Source organism: Schistocerca cancellata, chromosome 6 (genome assembly GCF_023864275.1).
Source record: "Schistocerca cancellata isolate TAMUIC-IGC-003103 chromosome 6, iqSchCanc2.1, whole genome shotgun sequence".
Classification (NCBI taxonomy): domain Eukaryota; kingdom Metazoa; phylum Arthropoda; class Insecta; order Orthoptera; family Acrididae; genus Schistocerca; species Schistocerca cancellata.
The window spans coordinates 457,914,139-457,939,442 of record NC_064631.1 but is presented as its reverse complement, the minus strand read 5'-3'; positions in this window follow the sequence as shown (position 1 = coordinate 457,939,442).

Here is a 25,304-nt window from a genome sequence, read left to right as displayed (position 1 = left end):
GTCTTCAGCTGAGTTTTAATATCTCTTAAATTAATGTTCTTGTCCTGCCCTTAAGGCATACAGTTGTGATGTTTTTATGGGGCCTTCAGCCGAATTTGCTTCAATTGTTTTAAGATTAGGCCGTTGGATTGAAACACTTCTTATATGCTTAATATGCGGCCTCCAGCCGAATTCCATTAAAATTAAAAAAAATATTTTTGGGTGACACCTCCAGAAGAATTTCTTATTTAGGACTTGCGTTCTGGATTTTGAGTGTGGCCTTCAGCCGATGTAATGTTAATCAAAGGAGATCCAATACTACTATGAGTGTTTTGCATTCTTGTGTAATATTGTGTGTGGACAAATAACTGACAGCAACCTCATTTTGGCCCCTTTCCACAACCTAACCCACTCTGACCTGCTAGCCCATGCATTTCAACCATATTGAGATCAAAGCTAGTACGGAAATATTTAGAAGTTCATTTTTGCCACACGTGTAACGTAGTAACACCATCACGTAGACAAACAACTACTTACATTTTCAGTTCACACTAATCAGTATCCTGTATAAAGTGCTATGCTATATACTGCACGTAACATTTGTTACTGCTTGTATTAGCTATTCTTGAATGGATCGGTTAATTCTTGCGAATTAATCGTATTCATGCTTCCTGTGATCATCGTATGAGCCTAATATTTTATCAGGAGATGACGATAGAATACAGTCAATGAAAGGCAGTGGAAACGAGTCAGAAAATGGACTTTGCTATGCAGAAGAAGAAGTACCCACACCGAAAGTACTACGATGCCTGGGGTCCCCATTCTGTGTAGAGCAATGCAGCGGTGGGTCTGAGGAGAACGAACATCGCCAGATTGCATTCCTCGTCGTTATATGGGCTAAGCATCTGGCTTGATGGTACGACAATCAGTAATTTGGACAGCAGCTTTTACATTTCTGAGGTGTTAAAGCCGCTTGCTGTGCTCTATTTTCGAGGTGTTCATTACGTTATTTTCCAGCAAGAAACGCAAAACCACACGTTACCCACACTGTCCTTACCCACCTTGGTATAGAGGTTCCACTGAAGTAAGCTGCTCATGGATTTCTGAGCGTTTGGCTCTCCTCCAGTTGCCAGCTAATACGATTGACGACCTCTGAAAGAGATGAAGTACATCGAATGACATGAAACTTCCTGGCAGATTAAAACTGTGTGCCGGACCGAGACTCGAACTCGGGACCTTTGCCTTTCGAGGTCAAGTACTCTACCAACTGAGCTACCCAAACACGACTCACGCCCCTTCCTCACAGCTTCACTTCCTCCAGTACCTCGTCCCCTTCCTTCAACTTTACAGGAGCTCTCCTGCGCACCTTGCAGGAGTAGCACTCCTGAAAGAAAGGATATTGCGGAGACATGGCTTAGCCACAGTCTATGGGATGTTTCCAGAACGAGATTTTTCACTCTACAGCGGAGTGTGCGCCGATATGAAACGTCCTGGCAGATTAAAATTGTTTGCAGGAGAGCTTCTGTAAAGTTTGGAAGGCAGGAGACGAGGTACTGGCGCAAGTAAGGCTGTGAGGACGGGGCGTGAGTCGTGCTTCGGTAGCCCAATTGGTAGAGCACTTGCCCGTGAAAGGCAAAGGTCCCGAGTTCGAGTCTCGGTCCGGCACACAGTTTCATATCAGCGCACACTCCGCTGCAGAGTGAAAATCTCATTCTGGATCGAATGACATATCAGTATCGCCGTTCACGCTCAGTTCCATTCGAGACCTAGCAGAGTTGAAGCCGCTGTAGCTGCCAGAGGCCACCTGTATACTCCCAAATCACCTATACATTTAACGATGTATATTTGCTACTATAATGTGTACACACAAATTTAAAAATTTAAATTTTCGTTGGATGCTATCCTTCCTGGTGTAATTTTAATAGCCAAAAGTGTAAGTTTAGTGCCTCTGAGACGTGAAGGTAGAATGAGGTTGGTTTGGTCTCCAGTTTCAGTCCACTGGGCACGTCTACGATATCCACCCGCCGCTTGCGTGCGCTGGACGAAGCTTGCGATTCCCGCCGGCGGCAGGGACAGGTAGCCGCCGGAACGCAAAGTAGCGGAGCGCCCTCCGTGTCTCGCGCGGGCCAGCGGCGGCTCCTTAATTAGCGGCTGGAATGCTCCTCTGCCGCAGCTACCGCCGGCCACTTAATTACGCCCTATCGTCAAGAGCTCGGTGCAACACGTGTTTCTTGATAAGAAACACAATGCCGACATTGTCTCTCACGTGTGGCTCTGCGCGGCAACTTCGAAGGGTAAGGAAAGACCTTTGGCACAGCTGTGCACAAGTAATTAATCCCAAGCAGCCTCGGAATGAGCCGTGTGTTACTCGCACATCGCTAGTCCACATCATACGAGGGTCACTCCAAAACAAATGCACACTATTTTTGTAAAAATACATTTTTCATACTGCATGTGTGAGAGTTTTACAGTGTATAGATACATCCTTCCCGCTTGTTTTCAAACTTAGTTCAACCTGTTCCCGTGTGTGGCGCCGTCACAGCATGTCTTCAAGATGGCTGCTACACTTGACGTTCGTCAGAAGCATCGTGCTGTCATAGAATTCCTGTGCTGTGAAAACGAGACAGTGGGAAACATACACAAGAGGTTGGAAAAGGTGTATGGAGATGCTGCTGTCGATCGCAGCACAGTTGGTCGGTGGGCAAGCTGTTTACGTGATGAAAGCGGCCACGGCAATATTGAGGGTTGTCCTCTCAGCGGCAGGCCTCGTGCTGCACACACTGCAGAAAATGTGCAGAGATTAAACGACTTGGTGACTGCTGACGGACGCATCACAGTGAACGAACTCTCACGCAACGTTGGGAATGGGGAAGGGAGTGTTTACAGAATACTGAAAGTATTGCCGTTAAAAAAGGTTTGTGCGAGTTGGGTTCCCAGGATGTTGACAGTGGCTCACAAAGAAACAAGAAAAACGGTATGCAGAGAACTTTTGGAACAGTACGAGAATGGTGGAGATGAATTTCTTGGAAAAATTGTGACAGGTGATGAAACATGCTCCATCATTTTTCACCAGAGACGAAGAGGCAATCAATGGAGTGGCATCGTGCAAATTCACCCAAGGAAAAAAAAAAAAAAATTCAAAACCACACCTTCTGCTGGAAAAGTTATGGCTACGGTGTTTTTCGATTCCGAAGGACTCCTGCTTGTGGACATCACGGGCAAGTGGAACCACCATAAATTCTGATGCATATGTGACGATACTGAAGAAACTTCAAGCTCGACTGAGTCGTGTTCGACCACATCGGCAAAAGCAGGATGTTTTGCTGTTGCACGACAATGCACGGCCACATGTCAGTAAAAAAACCATGGAAGCGATCACAAAACTCGGATGGACAACACTGAAACACTCGCCTTACAGTCCTGACATGGCTCCATGTGACTATCATCTCTTTGGGAAACTGAAAGACTCTCTTCGTGGAACAAGATTTGAAGACGATGACTCCCTTGTGCACGCTGCCAAACAGTGGCTCCAACAGGTTGGTCCAGAATTTTACCGTGCGGATATACAGGCTCTGGTTCCAAGATGGCGTAAGGCAGTTGAGAGGGAGGGAAATTACGTGGAGAAATGAAAATACTGTTCCTAAAGGATGTGTCTACACACTGTAATACTTCCAAACATATAGAAAAAAGATGGATTTAAAAAAAAGTGTGCATTTCTTTTGGAGTGACCCTCGTATTTTGCAAGAGCGTAGCATTTACGAAAAACAATCTCTATCTTTCGAGGTACGGTTCTTTGCATAGTATAAGGAAAAAAGTCCATTGCACAATCCTGGGTTCCCTAGAACTTTTTTTTGGTGCTTAATGTTTCTCACATTTGGAAATATTGTATGTCCGGAAGAAGTTTCATATAGTGGCATCGCTTAAATTTCATACTAAATAGCAAACTCCTTTGAAGATGGCCCACGCTTGTGTTTGTTGGTGTATGAGCCAGTTAACAGGCTGGAGAAAGACACGGATACATCTTTCCAATACGACAATGCATCTTGACAGTTTCCCTTATGCCAGAAGTGCATAACAGGAGAGTGTCAGGTCGTATGTTTTATTTCACCCCTCTAAATAACAAACTTTACGTCAGAAACGATGTTTCAGTCATTCAGTGATAGATGAATTATCGGGCGGCCTAAACAGGTTTCTGTAACTTACTCAGACTATCTTCCAATTTATTCATTTAAGCTCCAAAAATGATTAAAAGTGCGTATTCATGAGTAAAAGCTTATCTTACACTACCTAGTATAAGTACCACAAGCCAATGGCATAAACTTTCGTGTTGGAAAACATGAACTGGGAAGAAATGCGAAGTATTTAATTCTAAGTACAACGTTTAACTTCAGACTAATTACTAACAAAACAGGAAAGAATTTAAATCATGCCGGTAAAACCGTGTTGATAGTTTTACAACACGAAAGTTCATAGTCATTGTCAGTCTCGGAAAGTGTTTTGAGCTCACGGACTACAAACACAAAGTGCGGCAAGCCATTTGACATATACCTTTTCATTTAATATGAGACTTACACTCCACTAAGACGATAATAAGGTAGCAGAATATTACAGTAATTGTTTATAAAAGCAAACTGGACTGCAGTGACTGTACACACTGATCTCTGACTCATTTGATATATAAGTACTTTTAATGGGATGCGGGTCTTCCTTTTCTTTGCTTTCATAGATTGTGTGTCAACAGGGTGTATGCTGCATTGGGAACAGGCAACGCAGCGTCCGATGCACCGAAAAGGTGGACCCGAGCAGCAGGAGGGACTCTGGCAGATAGCATAAGGTGTTGTCTCCATGAAAGTTCCATCATCGGGCGAACCCCAGGGGATCAGTGATATTGTTTATTTGCAACTCATCTCCAGCCCAAGGGCCGAGCAGTGTTGAGTGGAGGAACTTGGAGTGGGAGACCAGCGGTCTGCCATTTTCTGAAGAGTTCCTTCAGCGGATAAGTATCTAGCACTTTCCTAAGAAAACACAGAATGTCTCGAGCACAGTTCCTTACATTCTGAGGACCTTTGATGCGAAGCTGAATACTGGGCATGAAAACGGCGATTGGTAAAATGGCTTGTGACGTCATGAAGATGGATAGTATGGAGAAGTTTTTTTCAAAGGAGGGGTGGATCGAAAAGTCACTAGAGTTTTAACGCGATGCGTGTTTTGGAGGGACTTTTGTGGGAAAAGCAATCAAACCATTGGAAGGTTGAACGTTCTTCCACAGCGATTGGCAATCATGTCTTTCTTGTCAGGAATGAGAGATCAGGCTGTACGATTCCGCTGAAAAATGGAGAATTCATTCGGAGATGGAGGAGTGTGCACATCTAGGAGTTCGACACCGGTATTGGTGTGGAACTGCTGTCTCTGTTCGAGCAAAAGATGGGGGCTCCACAGTTCGTACTGGCGCAAGCACTAACCTAACAGCCGTGACAGCAATGCTCTGCACGTCTCATGCTGAGAGTTTATTAGCAGCACCGGCACCTTAGAGCAACGCTTGGTCAAAATTTAGTCAGATCATTGCAGAAATATGTTTGAAGCCCAGCAGTGCTTTGTTAGATGGATGCATTTCTCACTCCAACTGCGTCCGTTTAGTTAAAAGCTCTCGTGTCATTTTTAGAATGTCAGTTGCGTCCAAAGGGCACGTTCTCAAGTAATTCAGAGAAACAGCAGGTTGACTTGGTGTAATCCATACAGTGTAGCTTTGTAATATTAACGGACGTTGCTAGGTAGTCAGATGCATTTCATGTTTATGTTTTAATTGAATAAATTAATGTGTTCATTTAAAACTTTATTTGTTAACATCTTCAATTATTCTCAACTAAATATTGTGCAATTCTCCACTTTAGGATCCGTAGCTCGGGCCATAAGTTCTTCATCTTAGTTAATCCGTTTGTGCACAGGAATTCAGCTTGGGTCTTATAGGTGTGTCAGGCTCATAATTAATTTTCTAGATCAGGGCATCCATTTGGAACACCCGCGGGATTTTGCAGATGCATGGTGTCCATGAAGTACGGCCGAATATTAGAGTGCTGTAGAACATACAAAATTTATTGAAATTGTAACGCTTTTTTACAAACATATTAAGTAATTTCTCCCACTTATGTATGAAAAATTATAAATTATGATCACACAAGCCCGCGTGGCAACGAGCAATGCGTTAATTGAAGTTTTCAATGGCGCATTCACAAAAATATGGTGGGATACCGTTAATAACCCTTTTAATATCATCCTTCAATTGGTGTATTGTTTGTGGTTTATTCACTTACACTTTTTATTTCGCATATCCCCACAAAAAAGTCTCAAGACTTAAGATCGCACTGGTTGCCTCGCACAGATATAATTTTTTAAGGAAAATTTTCATCCAACAGAGCAATTGTTCCACGCGATTCACTTGTGACGTCTCGTACCATCTTGTTGAAACCAAAAAGCTTCATTTTCATCCATAAGAGAAAAAACCAATCAGAAAGCATGCTTCGGTAAAGGCCGCCATTCACAGTGACGGCAGCTCCCTTATAATTTTCAAAAAAAGTACTGGCCGATCACTCCTCCTGCCCCGAACCCGCACCAAACAGTCATGCTTTGTGGATGCATTACATTTTCCACAGTCACTCGTGGATTTTCGTTACCCCAAATTCTGAGTTCTGTTTATTGACGTACCCACAAGGATGGAAATGCGCCTCATCTGAGAAAATGATTCTTTTTGTGAAGTTCTCGTTCTCCGCTTGTCGAGTCGAGACCCATCGAGCAAATCGATGTCTCTTTCCATGATCTGCAGGCTTCAACTCTTGTGTAAGTAGAATCTTGTACGCATGCATTTCCAGATCTTTTGGAAGAATTTCATGCAGTGAACTTGGTGATAAAATCAATTGTTGAGCTCGTCGGCGAACCGACTTTTAGGTCCTAAGGTCACATTGTCACGCACAACAACAATGTTTACTTGTGGTCGAACAGAAAGCGGTCGTGATGTTTTCTTAACGTTTGAAACAGAACCCGTGACTTCGAAATTCCGGATCAACTTCCGAACTGATGATTCGGTTGGAGCAGCATCACATCCGAGTGACACGTAATTCACGAACGGTTGCCATGAGACTTTCACTGTTTTTGTTATACCTTTTTATCACTTGGGTACATTGCTCAGTTGTCATCTGCTCCATGACGAAAATAGATATCGAACAACAATGCTCACCACACAAAACCTACCGGGCTGCTAATGGTAAGGTTCGCAGATAACAAACATGAAAACACCAAGGCTGCCAACCATCATATGACAAAATGGCACAAAATTCAAATTCTTCTTCACTTGCTGGACATTCGTTATGTATCCTGCAGCACTACACTGTTTAGATGTTTATAACCGTGAGTGCACTTCTTGCCGCACTATTCTGAGTCCATCTCGTCTGCAGTAATTGCACTAAAGCCAACTGTTTGTACGATCTGTCAGTATGATGGTCCTGTGTCACTCATGCCAGTGATTTGATGTTTCCCAAACACTGATATATGATGATGTGCTGCACGTGAACATCCTCGTATCGTAAAACGATTCTTTCACCAGACTATTAATGCTAACCGGTATGTCCAGAAATAGTTTAATCCATATGTGAATCAACTCACACAAGATGAAAGACTGTATGGATATTTTCAGCAAGACGTAGCAACAACGCACACCGCCTCGACAATCTTGTCACGAATGCATGTGGTGTTGGGTGAGGAGGGGACAATCAACAGAGACAGTGCCATCTTCTGGCCACCTCAATCGCCTGGTCTCTCTTCCGGTATTTTCTAGGGGCCAATTGAAGGACTAGACGTTATTAATCCTCACTCACTGGAAGAGCTATAGCAGAACACTGAAACCGCTAATGCTGCTATCCCTCAGGCAGACCTCTTACGGGTCTCACACTGTCTGGTAAATCGGGCGCAGCTCTCCATCGACGCCAAGTGGCCATATCCAGCATCTTCTGTGATATTCATTAACAAGGGTCAGTTCCGCGTCAGTCTTATTGTAAATATTTTCTAGGTTTGTTTTATTTTACCCATTGTTGTATATCCATCTTAGGACAAGTTGTGAGTAGTGGTTTATTAGTTTTATTCCTGATGCTTTATACGTGGGCACTGCTGGTGTTTGGGCTTATAAATCGTTGTTAATAACATATTTCTAAAGGAGTATGTGTATTTTATTTCCATTTTGATTAACAAGGCAAAAACTTCTGAAATATTTTTCATGAATTTCTAATATCAAACATGTATCTTATTCAGTTCATAATTGCCGTACCGTAGGTGCAACCACAACGGAGGGGTATCTGTTGAGAGGCCAGACAAACATGTGGTTCCTGAAGAGGGGCAGCACCCTTTTCAGTAGCTGCAGGGGCAACACTCTGGATGATTGACTGATCTGGCCTTGTAACACTAACCAAAACAGCCTTGCTGTGCAGGTACTGAGAACGGCTGAAAGCAAGGGGAAACTACAGCCGTAATTTTTCCCGAGGGCATGCAGCTTTACTGTATGGTTAAATGATGATGGCGTCCTCTTGGGTAAAATATTCCGGAGGTAAAATAGTCCCCGATTCGAATACCCGGGCGGGGACTACTCAGGAGGACTTTGTTATCAGGAGAAACAAGAAATAAAAACTTTGAGGTTTGCCGATGACATTATAATTCTGTCAGAGACAGCAAAGGACCTGGAAGAGCAGCTGAATGGAATGGACAGTGTCTTGAAAGGAGGATATAAGATGAACGTCAACAAAAGCAAAACGAGTATAATGGAATGTAGTCGAATTAAATCGGGTGACGCTGAGGAAATGAGACACTTAAAGTAGTATATGAGATTTGCTATTTGGGGAGCAAAATAACTGATGGTGGTCGAAGTAGAGAGGATATAAAATGTAGATTGGCAATGGCAAGGAAAGCGTTTCTGAAGAAGAGAAATTTGTTAACATCGAGTATAGATTTAAGTGTCAGGAAGTCTTTTCTGAAAGTATTTGTATGGAGTGTAGCCATGTATGGAAATGAAACATGGACGATAAATAGTTTAGGCAAAAAGAGAATAGACGCTTTCGAAATGTGGTGCTACAGAAGAATGCTGAACATAACTAACGAGGAGGTATTGACTAGAATTGGGGAGAAGAGAAATTTGTGGCACAACTTGACTAGAAGAAGGGATCGGTTGGTAGGACATATTCTGAGGCATCAAGGGATCACCGAGTTAGTATTGGAGGGCAGCGTGGAGGGTAAAAATCGTAGAGGGAGACCAAGAGATGAATACACTATACAGATTCAGAAGGATGTAGGTTGCAATAGGTGCTGGGAGATGAAGAAGCTTGCACAGGATAGAGTAGCATGGTGAGCGGCATCAAACCAGTCTCTGGACTCACAACAAAAACAATTGCGTGGAAATGAGACCAGATTCAAGGTTTCGCAAAAGAGCTTGCAGGATATTTAGAGAGTTGTTATGGTATCGAGTACATGGTTGGAGAAGACTATTGAAAGCACTGCTAGGAAAAAAAAAAACATAATAGATCTGACACTTATACTCGGGATGCAAAAGTATATTCAGCTACAAAACACGTTGTACCATTAGTGCCTAATGGTGCTCAGCAATTTTAAAGAGTTTATGAGTAATGAACAAATAATTTATAGCAATATTTAACATCCTTCTGAGTCTTTGTGGATCCTCTGCCGCAGCTATGATTATTGCTTGAGAATTATTACTTTGTTTCAGACACATCAGATGAAAAAGCCTAGACGAAACCAAATGCCTCGTGTTTCATATGTGTTTATGTTTGTCACTTTGGCTAAATGGTCAAGTGACTCATGCTCCGTGCATTTTTGCGCTTGGCTTCAAGGAACGATAATTTCCTCAGGCTTTAGGGACAAGCAGAGGGTGGTAACTCAAGAGTGCCTGCCTACTGCGTAGATACGATTATCAAGTTGAGTCACACGCTGGTTGTAGCAATTTAATCAGTGCTCGCCACTGTACGTGACTTGCTGGCGATTCCCGCAAGAGGACAGACGTCACCGCGTTTTGCGCAGTTGTGCGCAGCGTCTAAAGCAACGTGTATTACTTTCTTCAGACTTGGAAGCTACAATGCAGGAAGGGCCATTCGTTAACGGAACCTCCCAATGTCTGCGATGTCACATAACATCTATAGCAAAATTTTACTCCGTAAGTCAAAGATTTTAACCTCATGATATTCCAAGATCATCTTTCAGAGAAGAAAGGGAATACAGCAGCCGGATTATTTGATTCACTCCAAGACGGATGCACAACGACCTATCGATATCTCAAGAAATCGTTTGCAATGATTAATTCGTTAACTAATCATTTGTATTCAAGAAGTAAACCCCAGTTTAAGTTATTTACCTCAAATAACAATTCCCGTAAACACTGCTATGAGTACCACACGATTATCAGTTATGATCAGTCTCAGCAGCAATATGTAATGAAGAAGGACGACAGAGATGTACCCAAAACTCATTGACCAAATAGTTAGAGGTCGTGTAAATATGGATAATGACATCAAAGTTAATCAGAAACCTACGGAAAATCTGCGCTTAGGAATAACAAAACGTCACTGGGTTTCCGTCGACCTGCTTTCGAAGAAATATATGCTTTTGTTTATACACATGACAACAAACAGTCGCAGTACCTTGTAGCATATCTACATTTACTCTCTACAAGACACTGTATTGAGCATTACACAGTGTACTCTCAGTTGTGCTACGTACTACGCTTCTTCCATTTCCGTATGGAAAGCGAGAAGAATGACTGAATGAATGCCTCTGTGCGAGGTGCAATTGATACTGGTTCTTGAAACATTGTAAAAGCGCAGTTAGTCCAAAACGTCTCGAGACTGGATTAATACAAGGTAGAGAAAACACTACTTAACGCCACCTGCTCGCCACTGACTGGTCGAATGTACATCCCTTGTTTACAGTTGCTATTTTAAGCTGCGACCGTAATCCTTGCGTTGCCGTCGCTCATACGCCAGGAATAAACCAGTCTCGAAGCGTTTGGGACGCACGGTGTAGTCTTTCGCAGCGTAGGTGTCTATCTTGAAGCTTTTGTCAGTTCACGGTTTTCAGAATATCCTTGGCGCGCTCCGGCGGCTCATACACACGTGTGGTGCCCTTCTTTGTACACGGTGAATATCCCTTATTAGTTGTAATTAGTATGGGTCCCACATACCTGTGCTGTACGAGTGTTTTATAAGCAGTCTGAGGCGTAACAATACGCATCACCAGTAGAGAACCTGACAGAAGTTTTCACGCCACACCCAATGAGTGATGGTCATAGGGAAAGTTTTCACACTTCGAGAGAAGTGTATGTTACGTACGACCTGAACCGCTGCGAGCATATACGCAACAGAGATCGATCTTAGGTAGATTAATATGAATTTTTGGGGGCATTTCTAGTAACACAATCGTTATGAAACTTCGCACAGCCTTTTGTAAAAGATAGTAGTTAACGACGATATGAATTTCAGTTTATTATCTACGGTACCTTTTTATATACGGAAAAACTGCCTAAGACTTTCCATGAGAAATAACTTGTGTGTGTAAATGTCAGTGAAGAACTTAAACTAAGCACTTAATCATTAAATAACTGAGTAAAGAGCATTTTGACGAAAAAAACTTAAGAGTTTACGTAATGCTTTCAATTTCAGACTCCATTTTATCTGTTGGTTTTCTGGTTAAACCCGCCTCTTACAACACTGTAACCATCCCACTCAATTGTTGGACGATTAAGGTCTCATCCGATGACGAAAGTGTAACTGGGAAATGCGCATACTAGCAAGCAGAGGTTTTCTCTAAAGCTTTCGCTTGCATCTATGAGCTGACCTTGTGGTCGATAAAAGAATACAGTTATAAATTTATTCCTCTCCCTGATATTGAACCCGAAAACTCTCAAATGCGAATTGAATTTCTGTCTCTGTGGAATTGAGTTCCTTCTCCACTGCGTCCAACGAATTACCTCCATTACCAATTAGCCTCTCGTTTACATATACACTCATATTTACACCAAAAATCTCACTGCTGTCAATTTCGGCTTTTAGCAAGCTTTCTGTACCTGGCACTATGTGAGCTCCACTAATTTGATCCGGCTAACTCCCTACCGACAACCGTGCCCACTGTTGTTACGTAATGAGTTCGCCAAAGATAGGCTTCAAACTTCATATACTTTTATTCACTTTTCCCTGTCTGCGTCAAATTGAGTCTTGAGCATTTGTCTTGGGGCTAGCCTAAGGGTTCTCAAGCAGTTGTTTTGTACAGTTCAGTTACATCCTACATCAACTGAGAGCAACAGCCAGCGTAATTTGCTACACAGTTATTCGTCAGTATGGACGCTATCAGAATATTCTGGAAGGTGTTATTTGTGGTAAGATTTTTTTTCATCACTAAGAAACAGAGAAATAAATTCCCAGACACATATGTTATCTCTAGCAAAGATATTGTTCATGGTATGGATAATGCCAACAGTTCGCGGCAAATGACGTGGATTGTTGAACTAAAGCTGCATCACGACAATGTACGTTCCCTAGCAACGGCAATAGCATGCCAGACAATGAGCTACTTGAAGTTCCACGTATTCTTTTGCTGACTGGCCATCAAGCGACTGTCACAGTTCAGTCAGCTGAAGAAGGTTCGCTGATTCACCACAGACGAATTTCAAGCGGTGATGCAGACCTAGGATCAAAAACAGGCGAAACAAAAAAGTTTAAGCTTTTCAATAACCATGTTGAAACCCATATGCGGGGATGTGTGCCATCCAATTGCACTCTAGGGAGTGTCAGGGAACTTGTTCCTCCAAGACACGTCTCGTGAAAGTAAGATCCAAAGAAATTTACCCTCACCCTCCCTCCCTGTATAGATCAGACTATTAAAATCATAGTGGTTAACTGCTCGAGCATTTGCTTGGTAAAAAATGACTAATATTTCGCCGCTACAGCACAAAGTAGATAGGAATAACGCCATCTAATTTCTTCTTTTTGTACCACATCCAGACTGTAGACTCATAGTTGGAAATCTATATCTAAGTTACTTTCAGACCTTGACACTCAACGAATTACGTTTAATATCGAGGTGTACGATATAAATACAAAGAACACTACAACTACAGGATTTATAAATGAAAAATCTATTGAGAAATTCGAGAGACTGCAAAGATGGACAAGGTTTCCTGTGGTGTAAATAAAATAGCATAATGTATTATGTAATATGATCATAACTATTTCAATATCATTGTCAACAAAAGCTAATCCTTAACAACCTAGCGTTGCCATTGGGCAACACTGGCTTTAACTGTCTTTTGCTCGCGTTTCACGACGTTGTTTCACTCCTTTCATTGACAACAATTGGTAACATAGTTTTTCGCTTGAATCTCAGTTAGTCTGCATTCCTCTGTCTCAGAGTTACAGCGTTAAAATTCTCCAAAGAGGATGTATCAGATTCCGTAACTAGGTATGATAATATTTTTTATGCTATATAATATTTTACTTTAATCCTAAGATTCTGTATATTGTTCGATTAAAGTTTAATATTTTGTGTCAGCAATAAAGAAACTGGTTATAGCAAAACATTTAGTTTCTCTCAATATTTCCAGTGTTACCATTGGTAATGGGAAGAGATTTCATTACCTTCTATGTACATTACACCCTATTTTCAGGCACTCTTTTTTTTCTCGCAGTGATTTTGCGGAGTGTCTTGACCGTGATGTAAAGCGAAGAGAAGCTCTAGATATACTGTTTGCGGATGAGCGTGGACAAACTGTGGGGTACACTACTCTTCCTGTTGAAGGTATTTTCATTGACCGAATGGACGAAGATATAGCTAAGTAGAGAATCAGGGTGTGTAACTAGAATTGGTACTGGCCTATTTCCTCGTGGCTAGTAGATGACTCCATCCGCAATGCTTGGATACTGTACAAGAACTCAGGACAAGATGTGCCGCAACGCGAAGAATAGATTTGAAATATCTTACTGGTTACGGAACAAAACCAGAAAGTCCCGGACGGCCCTGTGGCTTCCAAACAACCACCTGAGTCTTGGATGAAATTCGCTGTGACAGAATGGATCATCTTACGAAGAAGATATTAAAAAGAAGAGGTGTGCAGGACAGAGATGTAAATCAGTACAATGTGTGCAAAGTGTATTGTTTGACTAAGCGTGGAATGTTTTCTGTCCTTCCATGAAGTTTAATGAGGACACAAGCATTACATAGTAAGTTTGTGAAAGTATTTATATTTCTTCATACAAAACTGCTATTGTCTGTGCATTGTTCCTTAGTTTTGAGCGTGTTCATTCTTTATGTGTACATTGTTCATATATGTCCCCCTCAGAAACTGAATAATTAACATTACATAATTAACATCACGAAAAGGTATTATAATGACCTAGTGTTTCCATACGGCAACTTCGTGTTCTAAACAGTACGTAGGTCAGAAAAATTTGAAAACCATTATTTAATTGACATGTACAATAAATTACTAAATTAACATTTTTTCCAAACAAAATATTTATTCGGACAAATAGGGTTTAACTGGTGCCACTAGATTTAGTGCGCCTGATTCCTTGATAAGACTATCCCGCGAACTAAGAGACTAAGTTTAATATGCAGGAATAGTGAAGAACTAGTTAGCGGAAATGAATATTGTTGGCCATAAAAATTGCAGTACCAGGAAGAATAGCAAACAACGACATTTAACTTATTCTTCTTATACAGTATCGAAGAAAATACATGTAATTAACCTGGTAGGTCATTTGGGGATATACAGGATGTGAAAGTTAGTAGTCAGGGCTGCCACCTCTGGCTGCAAAAATGGCTCTAACGAGGGTGGGCGGTGAGTCAAAACGGGCTTGGTTGACAAACACGGGTACATCGTTCCATCGTTCTATGTTAAATTTCGTGAAGTACAGTGACTGGCACGCCGTGTATCCATCTCTCGGCAGGCCGTGACTATACGTTTTCAGTGACAGAATTATGGAGGACATGCTACCTGGGAAACAGTCATACGTCCTGTGAATCGAGGTCGGCATACCGGGGGAAACGGGGTGGCGGCAGGAAGGACATCCGGCCACCCCTATATAGTATATTAACCAGTTATATTAACCAACTCAAATCCGTTAAATATCCATACCGACCCTGCGCCAATAGAGAACAAAGGCAAACGAAAAAGAAAGAATTACTCTGTTCAGCCGAGACGTGTGTATCTAAAAGTCAGTGTTGCATAAATTTGTATTTGTAAACAGCCGTACCTAGAGTTCACTGCCAAAATTGAAAGAGAGTCTTGAAAGTTTTATCTGAAAATGTTGCAAGCCTGGCTTCCATGAAACTTTGTTTGCAATGGTAGAGCGACTGTAATTAGTTGAGTAGTTGTCTAAGTGTGCAGAACATATGTGAAGCGACGTGAAGATAGGCACAAGTGATTAACGTACAGACGTTTGCATTGATAGTAACGCGCCAAGCTGGACGAGAACATGCGTATTGGATCCCAGTATGCGACGTAAATTATGAGGAAAGTTGAAACGTCGCCTTAGAAAAATTAATGAATGATTGTGCTGATAAACCTCTTACGTTATTTGATTTTCAAACAGCTGACCAGAACTGAAAGTACTCAGACATTTCTATCACTTACCTCACAACAATCTTCGTTACTCGAACTACTGCAATACAGCGAGCGCCACTACTGCCAGCTAAATAAAAGATTCAAACTACTGAAGGTACTAACTACTGATAGGCATAGTTAGCAAATGAGCGATTTTGATAGAGAGCAAACAATGTATTTACCTTAAGAGTGTTCGAAAGTCATTATATATATATATATATATATATATATATATATATATATATATATCAGTTCATGATATCCAGTATTACAAATTTACTCTTTCTGGCGGACACACGTCCAGATCGTCCGCTCTTAAAATTCTGACGTCTCTCTCCCCACATCCACCACTGCTGGCAGCTCACCTCCAACTGCGCAACGCTACGCGCTGTTAACAGCCAACTGCCCAACCCTACAATAGCAAATTCCAACAAAGCATACAGCACAACCAGTGATTTTCATGTAGAGTGCTACGTGGCGTCACCAACATAAAAACCTAAACAGCCTACTTACAAAGTTAACGGCAATTATTTATAGTAAGGACCGAGGCAATGTGATTTTATATAAGTTTTTTTTAACTTCATGGCATCATACTTATGTAAGCCGCAATCATCTATTTTCACACATACATACACACCACATACACACACACACACACACACACACACACATACACGCACACTCCGTCTTTATTTTTTCGTCTGAGACAATGAACAGCATCATTACGGAAAGAATACAGAAGCAGGTCATATGTCCCAGTTCCGATTAAGAATTTCGGGAGTTTTCCGTCAGCCATCAGGTGACTTCCGGAACTGGAAATTGTTGTACGTAAGGTACGAAAGAAATATGTGGATTTCTAACATCATTAACAACATATATTTTTACAGACATACACACACAGGTGGACTGAGGGAGAAAGAAAGACTCTACCACCACGGAAAACGTTAAAAGTACTTCCAATCACTCCTTTCCGATTAAATTATTCCGAAGGTTTCGCTTGGCTGTATCGCAAATGCTGGCAATTTACCATCTTGCCTAGTAATTGGCTGAAATGAACCAGACTATGTAATGGGGCGATGCCAAACCTCCCACTCCTCAGAGTGGAGAAAGAAATTAGGTAATTTAATTAATGTTGAACAGGTAGTTCCCTATAATATCAATCGCAAACTTACTGCTGATGTGTACACAAAGTAGTAAGAAACAGAATACATACACACAGCGGAAGTAGACGTCGCAACTGTTTCACAGACAAGGCGTACACTGTTTACAATAGACGCTACCACGCCTTTCTACACGCAGGAAAGTTAATACAAAATGGTTCAAATGGCTCTGAGCACTATGTGACTTAACATCTGTGGTCATCAGTCCCCTAGAACTTAGAACTACTTAAACCTAACTAAGGACATCACACACATCCATGCCCGGGGCAGGATTCGAACCTGCGACCGTAGCAGTCGCGCGGTTCCGGACTGAGCACCTAGAACCACTAGACCACCGCGGCCGGCAAAGTTAATACACATGATTACTGTTCAATACAAGCAGTACAGCGACTTGCGTGTTTGCTTCTGTCTTTTCTGTGTGATTTTGCAGTTGTTAACTTGCCTTTTGTTGGATATGAAATTTTGTTTTTCAGTATTGTTCGTTACAGTTAAGGAGCAGTGAGGTCCTACGTTACCGCTTTCTTTTGTTTCTAATGTTGTTATCAGTCGAGTTATATTGAGGAAGAAAAAGGAAAGACAAAAACGAATAAAACTACCGGCTTGGACCATATATATTGCGGTTACTGCTGTTAACATTTAATGAATTTATTTTAGGGACTGCCTCCGATGAAAACCGTGTTACGTCTTCATGACATCACCTAATTAAAATATAACAGCTACGATGTCACACTGATTTCACCGTAGAACAAAACGGCTTTATTTATCTCCCGTTGCTGACGTGTTGCTACTGGAAATGTACTGTTGGAATACTTTAATAGATCCAGAGCTGGAAATTCCTCTTTCCTTACAAAATTCATCACCGCTATTTTGAGGAAAAGAACGTCCTGCGTGTGAGCAGACTGCGAGCCTCCTCAACTGCTTCCGCTAACCTTCGTTGTTAAGATTCCAAGGACTGTTTGCGCAAATGCTGGCGTGTCGGGCCAGACGTCTAGGTGACAAGGATAATGCTTTTAGCTCATACATTCACGATAACAATCTATGCAGCAGAGCAAGAGGCGTAACTGGAGGACGTCTGCGAGACCAGTAATGTGCCGGCGGCTTCTGACTACTCGCGAAAGCAACAGCTGGGGACGTGTGCAGCACGGCGGGGTTGCTTCATCAAATACAAGAGGTCTACGATTGTACTGATTTCTCAACGTATCCCAGATACAGCATCTCTCAGGGGATGACGTTACTTCGATAGCGAGTTGTAACATTCCATAAACAATGACATCTGGAGGCCTTGATTAGTCTAATCATATCTTAGCTTTGTGAAATTTTGGATAATAGACACCACTAGTGAAGTGCGGTAGTCAACTAAGACAGCAGTATAGGGAACGACGAGGCTGAAATCCGCATCCTGTTCTGCTGACACTACGGTCGTAACTGCAGTCGCCATTATTAGAAGTCAACGTTAACCCAACGGTATAAATTAATTAATCTGACATTGTCAGAATAGGCGACAGCGATAAAATGCAGATTTCTATAAATTAGAAAACATTAGTATTTTACCCCTCTTCAGCAAATGAAGCTGTATTTATTGAAATAGTCAGCAACCAGTTGACAAAAGAAAATTTAATGTTCAAACGGTTTCATTAATGAATTCATTATTGTATTAAATATTGTTCTTGTATCTTTTTAGAACCACAGCAATATGCGGTATTCATCTAATTTTTGACACTCGAAATAAAACGATACTTACAAGCATGTAACATTTCTTATCTATAAATTTTTAAAATTTTCAGACTGTTGCTTCTTAAACTTGAATATTCGTATCTAACTTCTACTTATTTGTAGCATATTTTCCCGTACAGTCTTCTGAAGAAAGGCAATAAGTTCCTGAAACGGGTTAAGGAGATAAAATTTATTTTATGGAACTGGTTGCTGATTACTTCAACAAAAAAATAAAAAAAACTATTTTTAAAGTTCTATGACGCTGACTATATCGCATCCGGTATAAAACGTCAAAATATGGCGACTAGTTCCAGTTGACTAGACAGTCATCTTATCACTCATGCTAGTAAGATACATATCAACATACAGCCTATTGAAAACCTGCATGTTCTCTTCAACTGGGATCATGTCCTTCAAAAAACTAAATAAACCTGCAAGGTAAAATCCACTAGTTCAAACCATGCTTAATGAGATTGCAGTCAATTGTATATATATTTTACCTCATTACGCATTGTTTTGATGTAACTGATTTCACCTTGCCGGCGTATTCAGTTTTTTACCGAAGATGTTACTCACATGGACGTGCTCCCAGCTATCGAGACGCAACACGCCTGCATGTGATTTCTTTCCTAGATGCAAAAAAGCAAACACATAAATTACATACAGTACTTTTTTTATTACTTAAGGCTCTTGAACAGGAATATTATTGTTGTTGTTGTTGTGGTCTTCAGTCCAGAGACTGGTTTGATGCAGCTCTCCATGCTACTCCATCCTGTGCAAGCCACTTCTTCTCCAAGTACCTACTGCAACCTACGTCCTTCTGAATCTGCCTACTGAATTCATCTCTTGGTTTCCCTCTACGATTGTTACCCTCCACGCTGCCCTCCAATACTATTGGTGATCCCTTGATGCCTCAGAACATGCCCTACCAACCGATCCCTTCTTCTAGTCAAGTTGTGCCACAAATTTCCCATCGCTCCAATTCTATTCAGTATATCCTCATTAGTTACATGACCTACCCATCTAATCTTCAGCATTCTTCTGTAGCACCGCATTTCGAAAGCTTCTAATCTCTTCTTGTCTAAACTATTTATCGTCCATGTTTCACTTTGTAAGACGTATGCGTTGCCGGCGATGGGCGAGCCATGGCAGAGTCTCTGACCAGAGAGTAGTATGTAGTTAGTTGTTGCTTGTCGCTAGTCGGCATTAGTCTTGAGTAGTCTGCGTGTGTCGGCAGTAGTCGACATTAGTCGGCGCGTGCCTGCGCGTGTCGGCAGTCTGCTCTGGTCGGGACTTTGGACGATGAGTATTATTGTAGGAGGTAAAGAAGCAACCTTGCGCATATCTAGTAATGTATATTAACTGTCATTAATTTCTTTAAAAAAATGCCCCCAATAATAATTTTTATAATATAAAGTAATTTTTTTAAAGAAAAGCATTCATTTCAGTTTAAAGAATATTTCCAATGCATGATCATTCCTTCCAAGAATCAAAAAAAAAAAAAAAAAAATACTCCAGCATTGCACGAAGCTGTGCCAAAAAATTTCTACATAAGAGCAGATATATATTCGCAGTTTTTATTGAGATAAGAATTTTTTCCTTTTTTTTATTCAGAATACAGGGCTGAGGCGCAGCGCCGCTGTCGTCATAAAATTTACCAGGTTACTGAATTTTTTTTATTATTTCAGAATTTAGGAATTGAATTTTGTGGTTACATTAAATGTGAATGCATTTCTGCACAGAGATTATAAATGGGAGCCAGTTTTGTTCAGAGGTTACAATGCTTTAAAAATTCATTTAATTATTATTTTTGTGCGGAGGTTACACTTGGTTCTTGGTTTTTTATAAAATACTTCTGTGGGGAGGTTACAACTTCTATACATGGCTGGCTACACTCCATACAAATACTTGCAGAAACGACTTCCTGACACTTAAATCTATATTCGATGTTACCAAATTTCTCTTCTTCAGAAACGCTTTCCTTGCCATTGTCAGTCTCGTGTCTACTTTGACCATCATCAGTTATTTTGCTCCCCAAATAGCAAAACTCATCTACTACTCTTCCCTCAGCATCACCCGATTTAATTCGACTACATTCCATTATCCTCGTTCTGCGTTCGTTGATGTTTATCTTATAGTCTCCTTTCAACAGACTGTCTATTCCGTGAATGACAGGAATACACGAACATAAAAATAAGGCATACAATAAAAGAATCTTATTACTCATAAGCAGGAACATAAAGAGCAGCAAACATGTAAAGTACATAGAGCACATATTTTGTTATAATGGGACGACTACGACATACAAATCTCACAACCTAATTACGTAAGAAATTTGAACAGAATCAAGCAAAAGCACGTAATTGCTGAAGCTATAAAATTGTACCAAGCAGCGAAAAAAAGACAAGCGACAACTGATTACCAGAAAAAAAAACAACTGAGAGGCAACTTCCTGGCAGATTAAAACTGTGTGCCAGACCGAGACTCGAACTCGGGACCTTTGCCACGAAGTTTCAAGCTAGCGGACACTCCGCTGCAGAGTGGAAATTTCATTCTGGAAACATCCCCCAGCTGTGGCTAAGCTGTGTCTCCGCAAATCCTTTCTTCCAGGACTGCTACTTCTGCTGGGTCTGCAGGAGAGCTTCTGTGAAGTTTGGAAGGTAGGAGACGAGGTACTGGTGGAATTACAGCTGTGAGGACGGGTCGTGAGTCGTGCTTAGGTAGCTCATACGGTCACTGGCACGGTAGCTCAGCGTATTCGGTCAGGGGGTTAACTGCCCTGTATAATGAAAAACCTGAGTTAATGGATCGACGCTGAACTTGAACAAATGTCGTAGGACGTCCGCCGCGAACAAATACAACGATCAATTACGAACAAAATAAGATAAAAAAGTGCTGGTAGAGCTCTTGCCCACTAAAGGCAAACGTCCCGGGTTCGAGTCTCAGTCCGGCACACAGTTTTAATCCGCCAGGAAGGAAGTTTCATATCACCTCACACTCCGCTGAAAAAAAAAAGCACCTGTTAAGTGTGCTCATAGCGCAAATTCAAAAATGGCTCTGAGCACTATGGGACTTTACATCTGAGGTCATCAGTCCCCTAGGACTTAGAACTAATTAAACCTAACTAACCCAAGGCCATCACACACATCCATGCCCGAGGCAGGATTCGAACCTGAGACCGTAGCGGTCGCGCGGTTCCAGACTAGCGCCTAGAAGCACTCGGCCACTCCGGCTGGCTGGAAATTGCATTTGGAAACTGAGAGAGTGATGTCGGCCCTCTTATATGCATAGCGAATTGAAAGAGGAATAACCCAGAATCTCCAGAAATCCACCATAAGTATCGACCGACGTTTTTTTACCGAGACAGCTGACAATGTCGACAAAGACTCAAAGGCTACACCGACAAAGGTTCAAAGAATGTCACCTGCAGCACAAAAATGCGACTTTTTTGGTAAAGATTATTCATGAAATGAGTTCTAGAATTGAATAAAAAAATGTGTAATTATTATTTACAATACGAGTGTAGCCGCATGTAATGACGGGCGATTTGCTGCAAATTGGGCTTCTCCAAGACACGATCTGGCGATAATCTTTTACGTACTACAAATTTTATCTGCGTACGATTAGAAGACTTTAAGAAAATTGCTCTGAGCACTATGGGACTTAACATCTGTGGTCATCAGTCCCCTAGAACTACTAAAACCTACCTAACCTAAGGACACCACACACATCTATGCCCGAGGCAGGATTCGATCCTGCGACCGTATCAGTCGCGCGGTTCCGGACTGAGCGCCTAGAACCGCTAGACCACCGCGGCCGGCAGAAGACTAAGAATCGCGCGACACACCTGACGTATTCGTGGCACACCAGTGTATCGTCATCCGGCGGTTGAGAAACTAGTAATCACATTTTAATGATTTATACTGCACGCGATATGGACAATAATAAAAAATTTGGAAAAGATTTAAAAAAAAATAAATGTGTGTCCTTAAAAAATATCTACACCCGTCAATCCTGATGACAGCAAGGCAGTGTCATGACGATGAGTCAACGAGAAGTCGAAAGCGTTTGGGAAAGCGCTGATCCATTGCCGCTCAACCCCCCCTCCATCCCCCTGTTTGACTGCTACCGACCGCTGAGTAGCCAATTTTGTTTCCTGTCGTAGACACAGGTTTGCTCTGTGATGCCAGTAAGCTGTGATCCCAAGAACTTGAAGGTCGCCATAGCCAGACTGAATGACTGCTAGAACCGGACGAGAGCAATTAGATTCTCAGGTCGCCTTATCCACTCGGCGGAAAAACACGACGACCCTGAACGGAACATCAGTAAAAGCAAAAATGTTCGCCACGTATAGTGCGTTCTTTTCTTTCGTTTTAACATTGCAGTAATGTTCTTCACCGAACAGAGCGCTATTCGGAAACGGAGCAGCGCACTAATGACGCCTTCGACCGGGCTGGTAATCTCGGCGGGACGCATATTTTGATCGGCAATTAAAGCGTGTGTAATCACACCCTGTCACTCGGGGGCCCGTGCTTCTCTACGTGTCGTGCTGGGTACGGGGTTTCCCGTGTGAAAAGCTGCCGGCGCCGTCCGCTTCCCATGCGCCCACTTGCTATCGTGCACGACACAGCGGCTCGCTTCGTTTTCTCGCCATCTTCATTTGCATAACTAATCCGCTGCTGCCGGCCTTTCTGACCACTGCTCGACATTTGTCTTCGCCCGCCTATGCCAACAGATTGTAACCTGACACAAAATGCACCCGGAAAGTTTGAACTCAGTTCATCACACCTTTCACACGGGGTGCTTTACACAAATAAAGGGCGGAAGTTTTCCAGGTTTCCAATATGCTGCCTTTCGTATGAAGTCCAATTTATTTATTTATTTTTGAGCTGTCAGTATTCTGGCTGGTTTAATGTGACCGCCACGAATTCCTCTGCTGTGTCAACCTCTTCATCTCGGAGTATCACTTGCAAAAAAATGGTTCAAATGGCTCTGAGCACTATGGGACATAACTTTTGAGGTCATCAGTCCCCTAGAACTTAGAACTACTTAAACCTAACTAACCTAAGGATATCACACACACCCGTGCCCGAGGCAGGATTCGAACGTGCGACCTTAGCGGTCGCGCGGTTCCAGACTATAACGCCTAGAACCGCTCGGCCACCCCAGACGGCTGTCACTTGCAATCTACTTCCTCAATTATTTGTTGGATATATTACAATCTCTGTTCCCCTATAGCTTTTGCCCTTTACAGCTCCCTCTAGTACCTTGCATGTCATTCCCTGATATCTTAACAGATGTGTTATCATCCTGTCCCTTATCCTTGTCAGTGTTTTCCACATATTCCTCTCCTTTTCGATTCTGCGCAGAACCTCCTCATTCCTTACCTTGTCAATCCACCTAATTTTCAACATTCGTCTGTAGCACCGCAATTCAAGCGCTTCGATTCTCTTCTGTTCCAGTTTTCCCACAGTCCACGTTCCTCTACCATACGACGCTGTTCTCCAAACGTACATTCTCAGAAATTTATTCCTCAAATTAAGACTTACATTAGATACTAGATACCTTTTGGCCATGAATAATCTTTTGGCAGTGCTAGTCTACTTTTGATGTCCTTTTTGCTCCGTCCGTCATTGATTAGTTTTCTGCCTGGGTAGTAGAATTCCTTAACATCATCTACTTTTTGACTACCAGTCCTGATTTTAAATTTCTCGCTATTCTCATTTCTGCTAAATCCATTACTTTCGTCTTTCTTCCATTTACTCTCACTCCATATTCTGTACTCAAGAGACTGTTCATTCCATTCAGCAGATCAAGTAATTCCAGTTCACTTTCACTCAGAATATCAATGCCATCAGCGAATCTTATCATTTATATCCTTTCACCTTCAATTTTAATTCCACTCCTGAACCTTTGTTTTATTTCCGTCATCGCTTCTTCGATGTACAGATTGAACAATTGGGGCGAAAGACTACATCTCTGTCTTAGACCCTTTTCAATCCGAGGGTCTCGTTCTTGGTCGTCCACTCCTATTATCGGCTTTTGTACATATTGTATAGGCTACTACACGTCTCTTCCTATAGCTTACCCCTATTTTTTTCAGGATTTCGAACACCTTGCACCATTTTACAATCTCGAACGCTTTTTCCAGGTCGAAAAATGCTATGAACGTGTGTTGAATTTTCTTTATTCTTGCTTCCATTATGAACCGCAACGTCAGAATTGCCTCTCTGTCGCCTTTACTTTTCCTGAAGCCAAACTGTTCGTTATCCAACACATGATCAATTTTCTTTTCCATTCTTCTGTATAGTACTCTTGTCTGCAATCTTCGGAATTGTGTAGATAATATTTTCCGGAAGTCAGGTAGTATGTCACCGGACTCATACATTTTACCCCGCAGCAAGAATAGTACTTTTGTTTTCAATTCTCCAATGATTTTAGAAATTCTTATGGAATATTATTCACCACTTCTGCCTTATTTGATCTTAAATCCTCCAAAGTTCTCTTAAATTCTGATCCTAATACTGGATCCCCTATCCCTTCTAAATCGACTCCCTGCTTCTTCTTCTATTGAATCAGACATATCTTTCCCCTCACAGAGGCCTTCAGTGTACTCTTTCCACCTACCCGCTCTCTCCTCTGCAATTAACAGTAGAACTGCCGTTGCACTCTTAATGTTACCACCCTTGGTTTTAATTTCGCCGAAGTTATTTTTGTGTTTCCTATGTGCTGAGTCAGTCCTTCCGACAATCATTTCTTTTTCGATTTCTTCACGGTTTTCATGCAAATCATTTCTTCTTAGCTTCCCT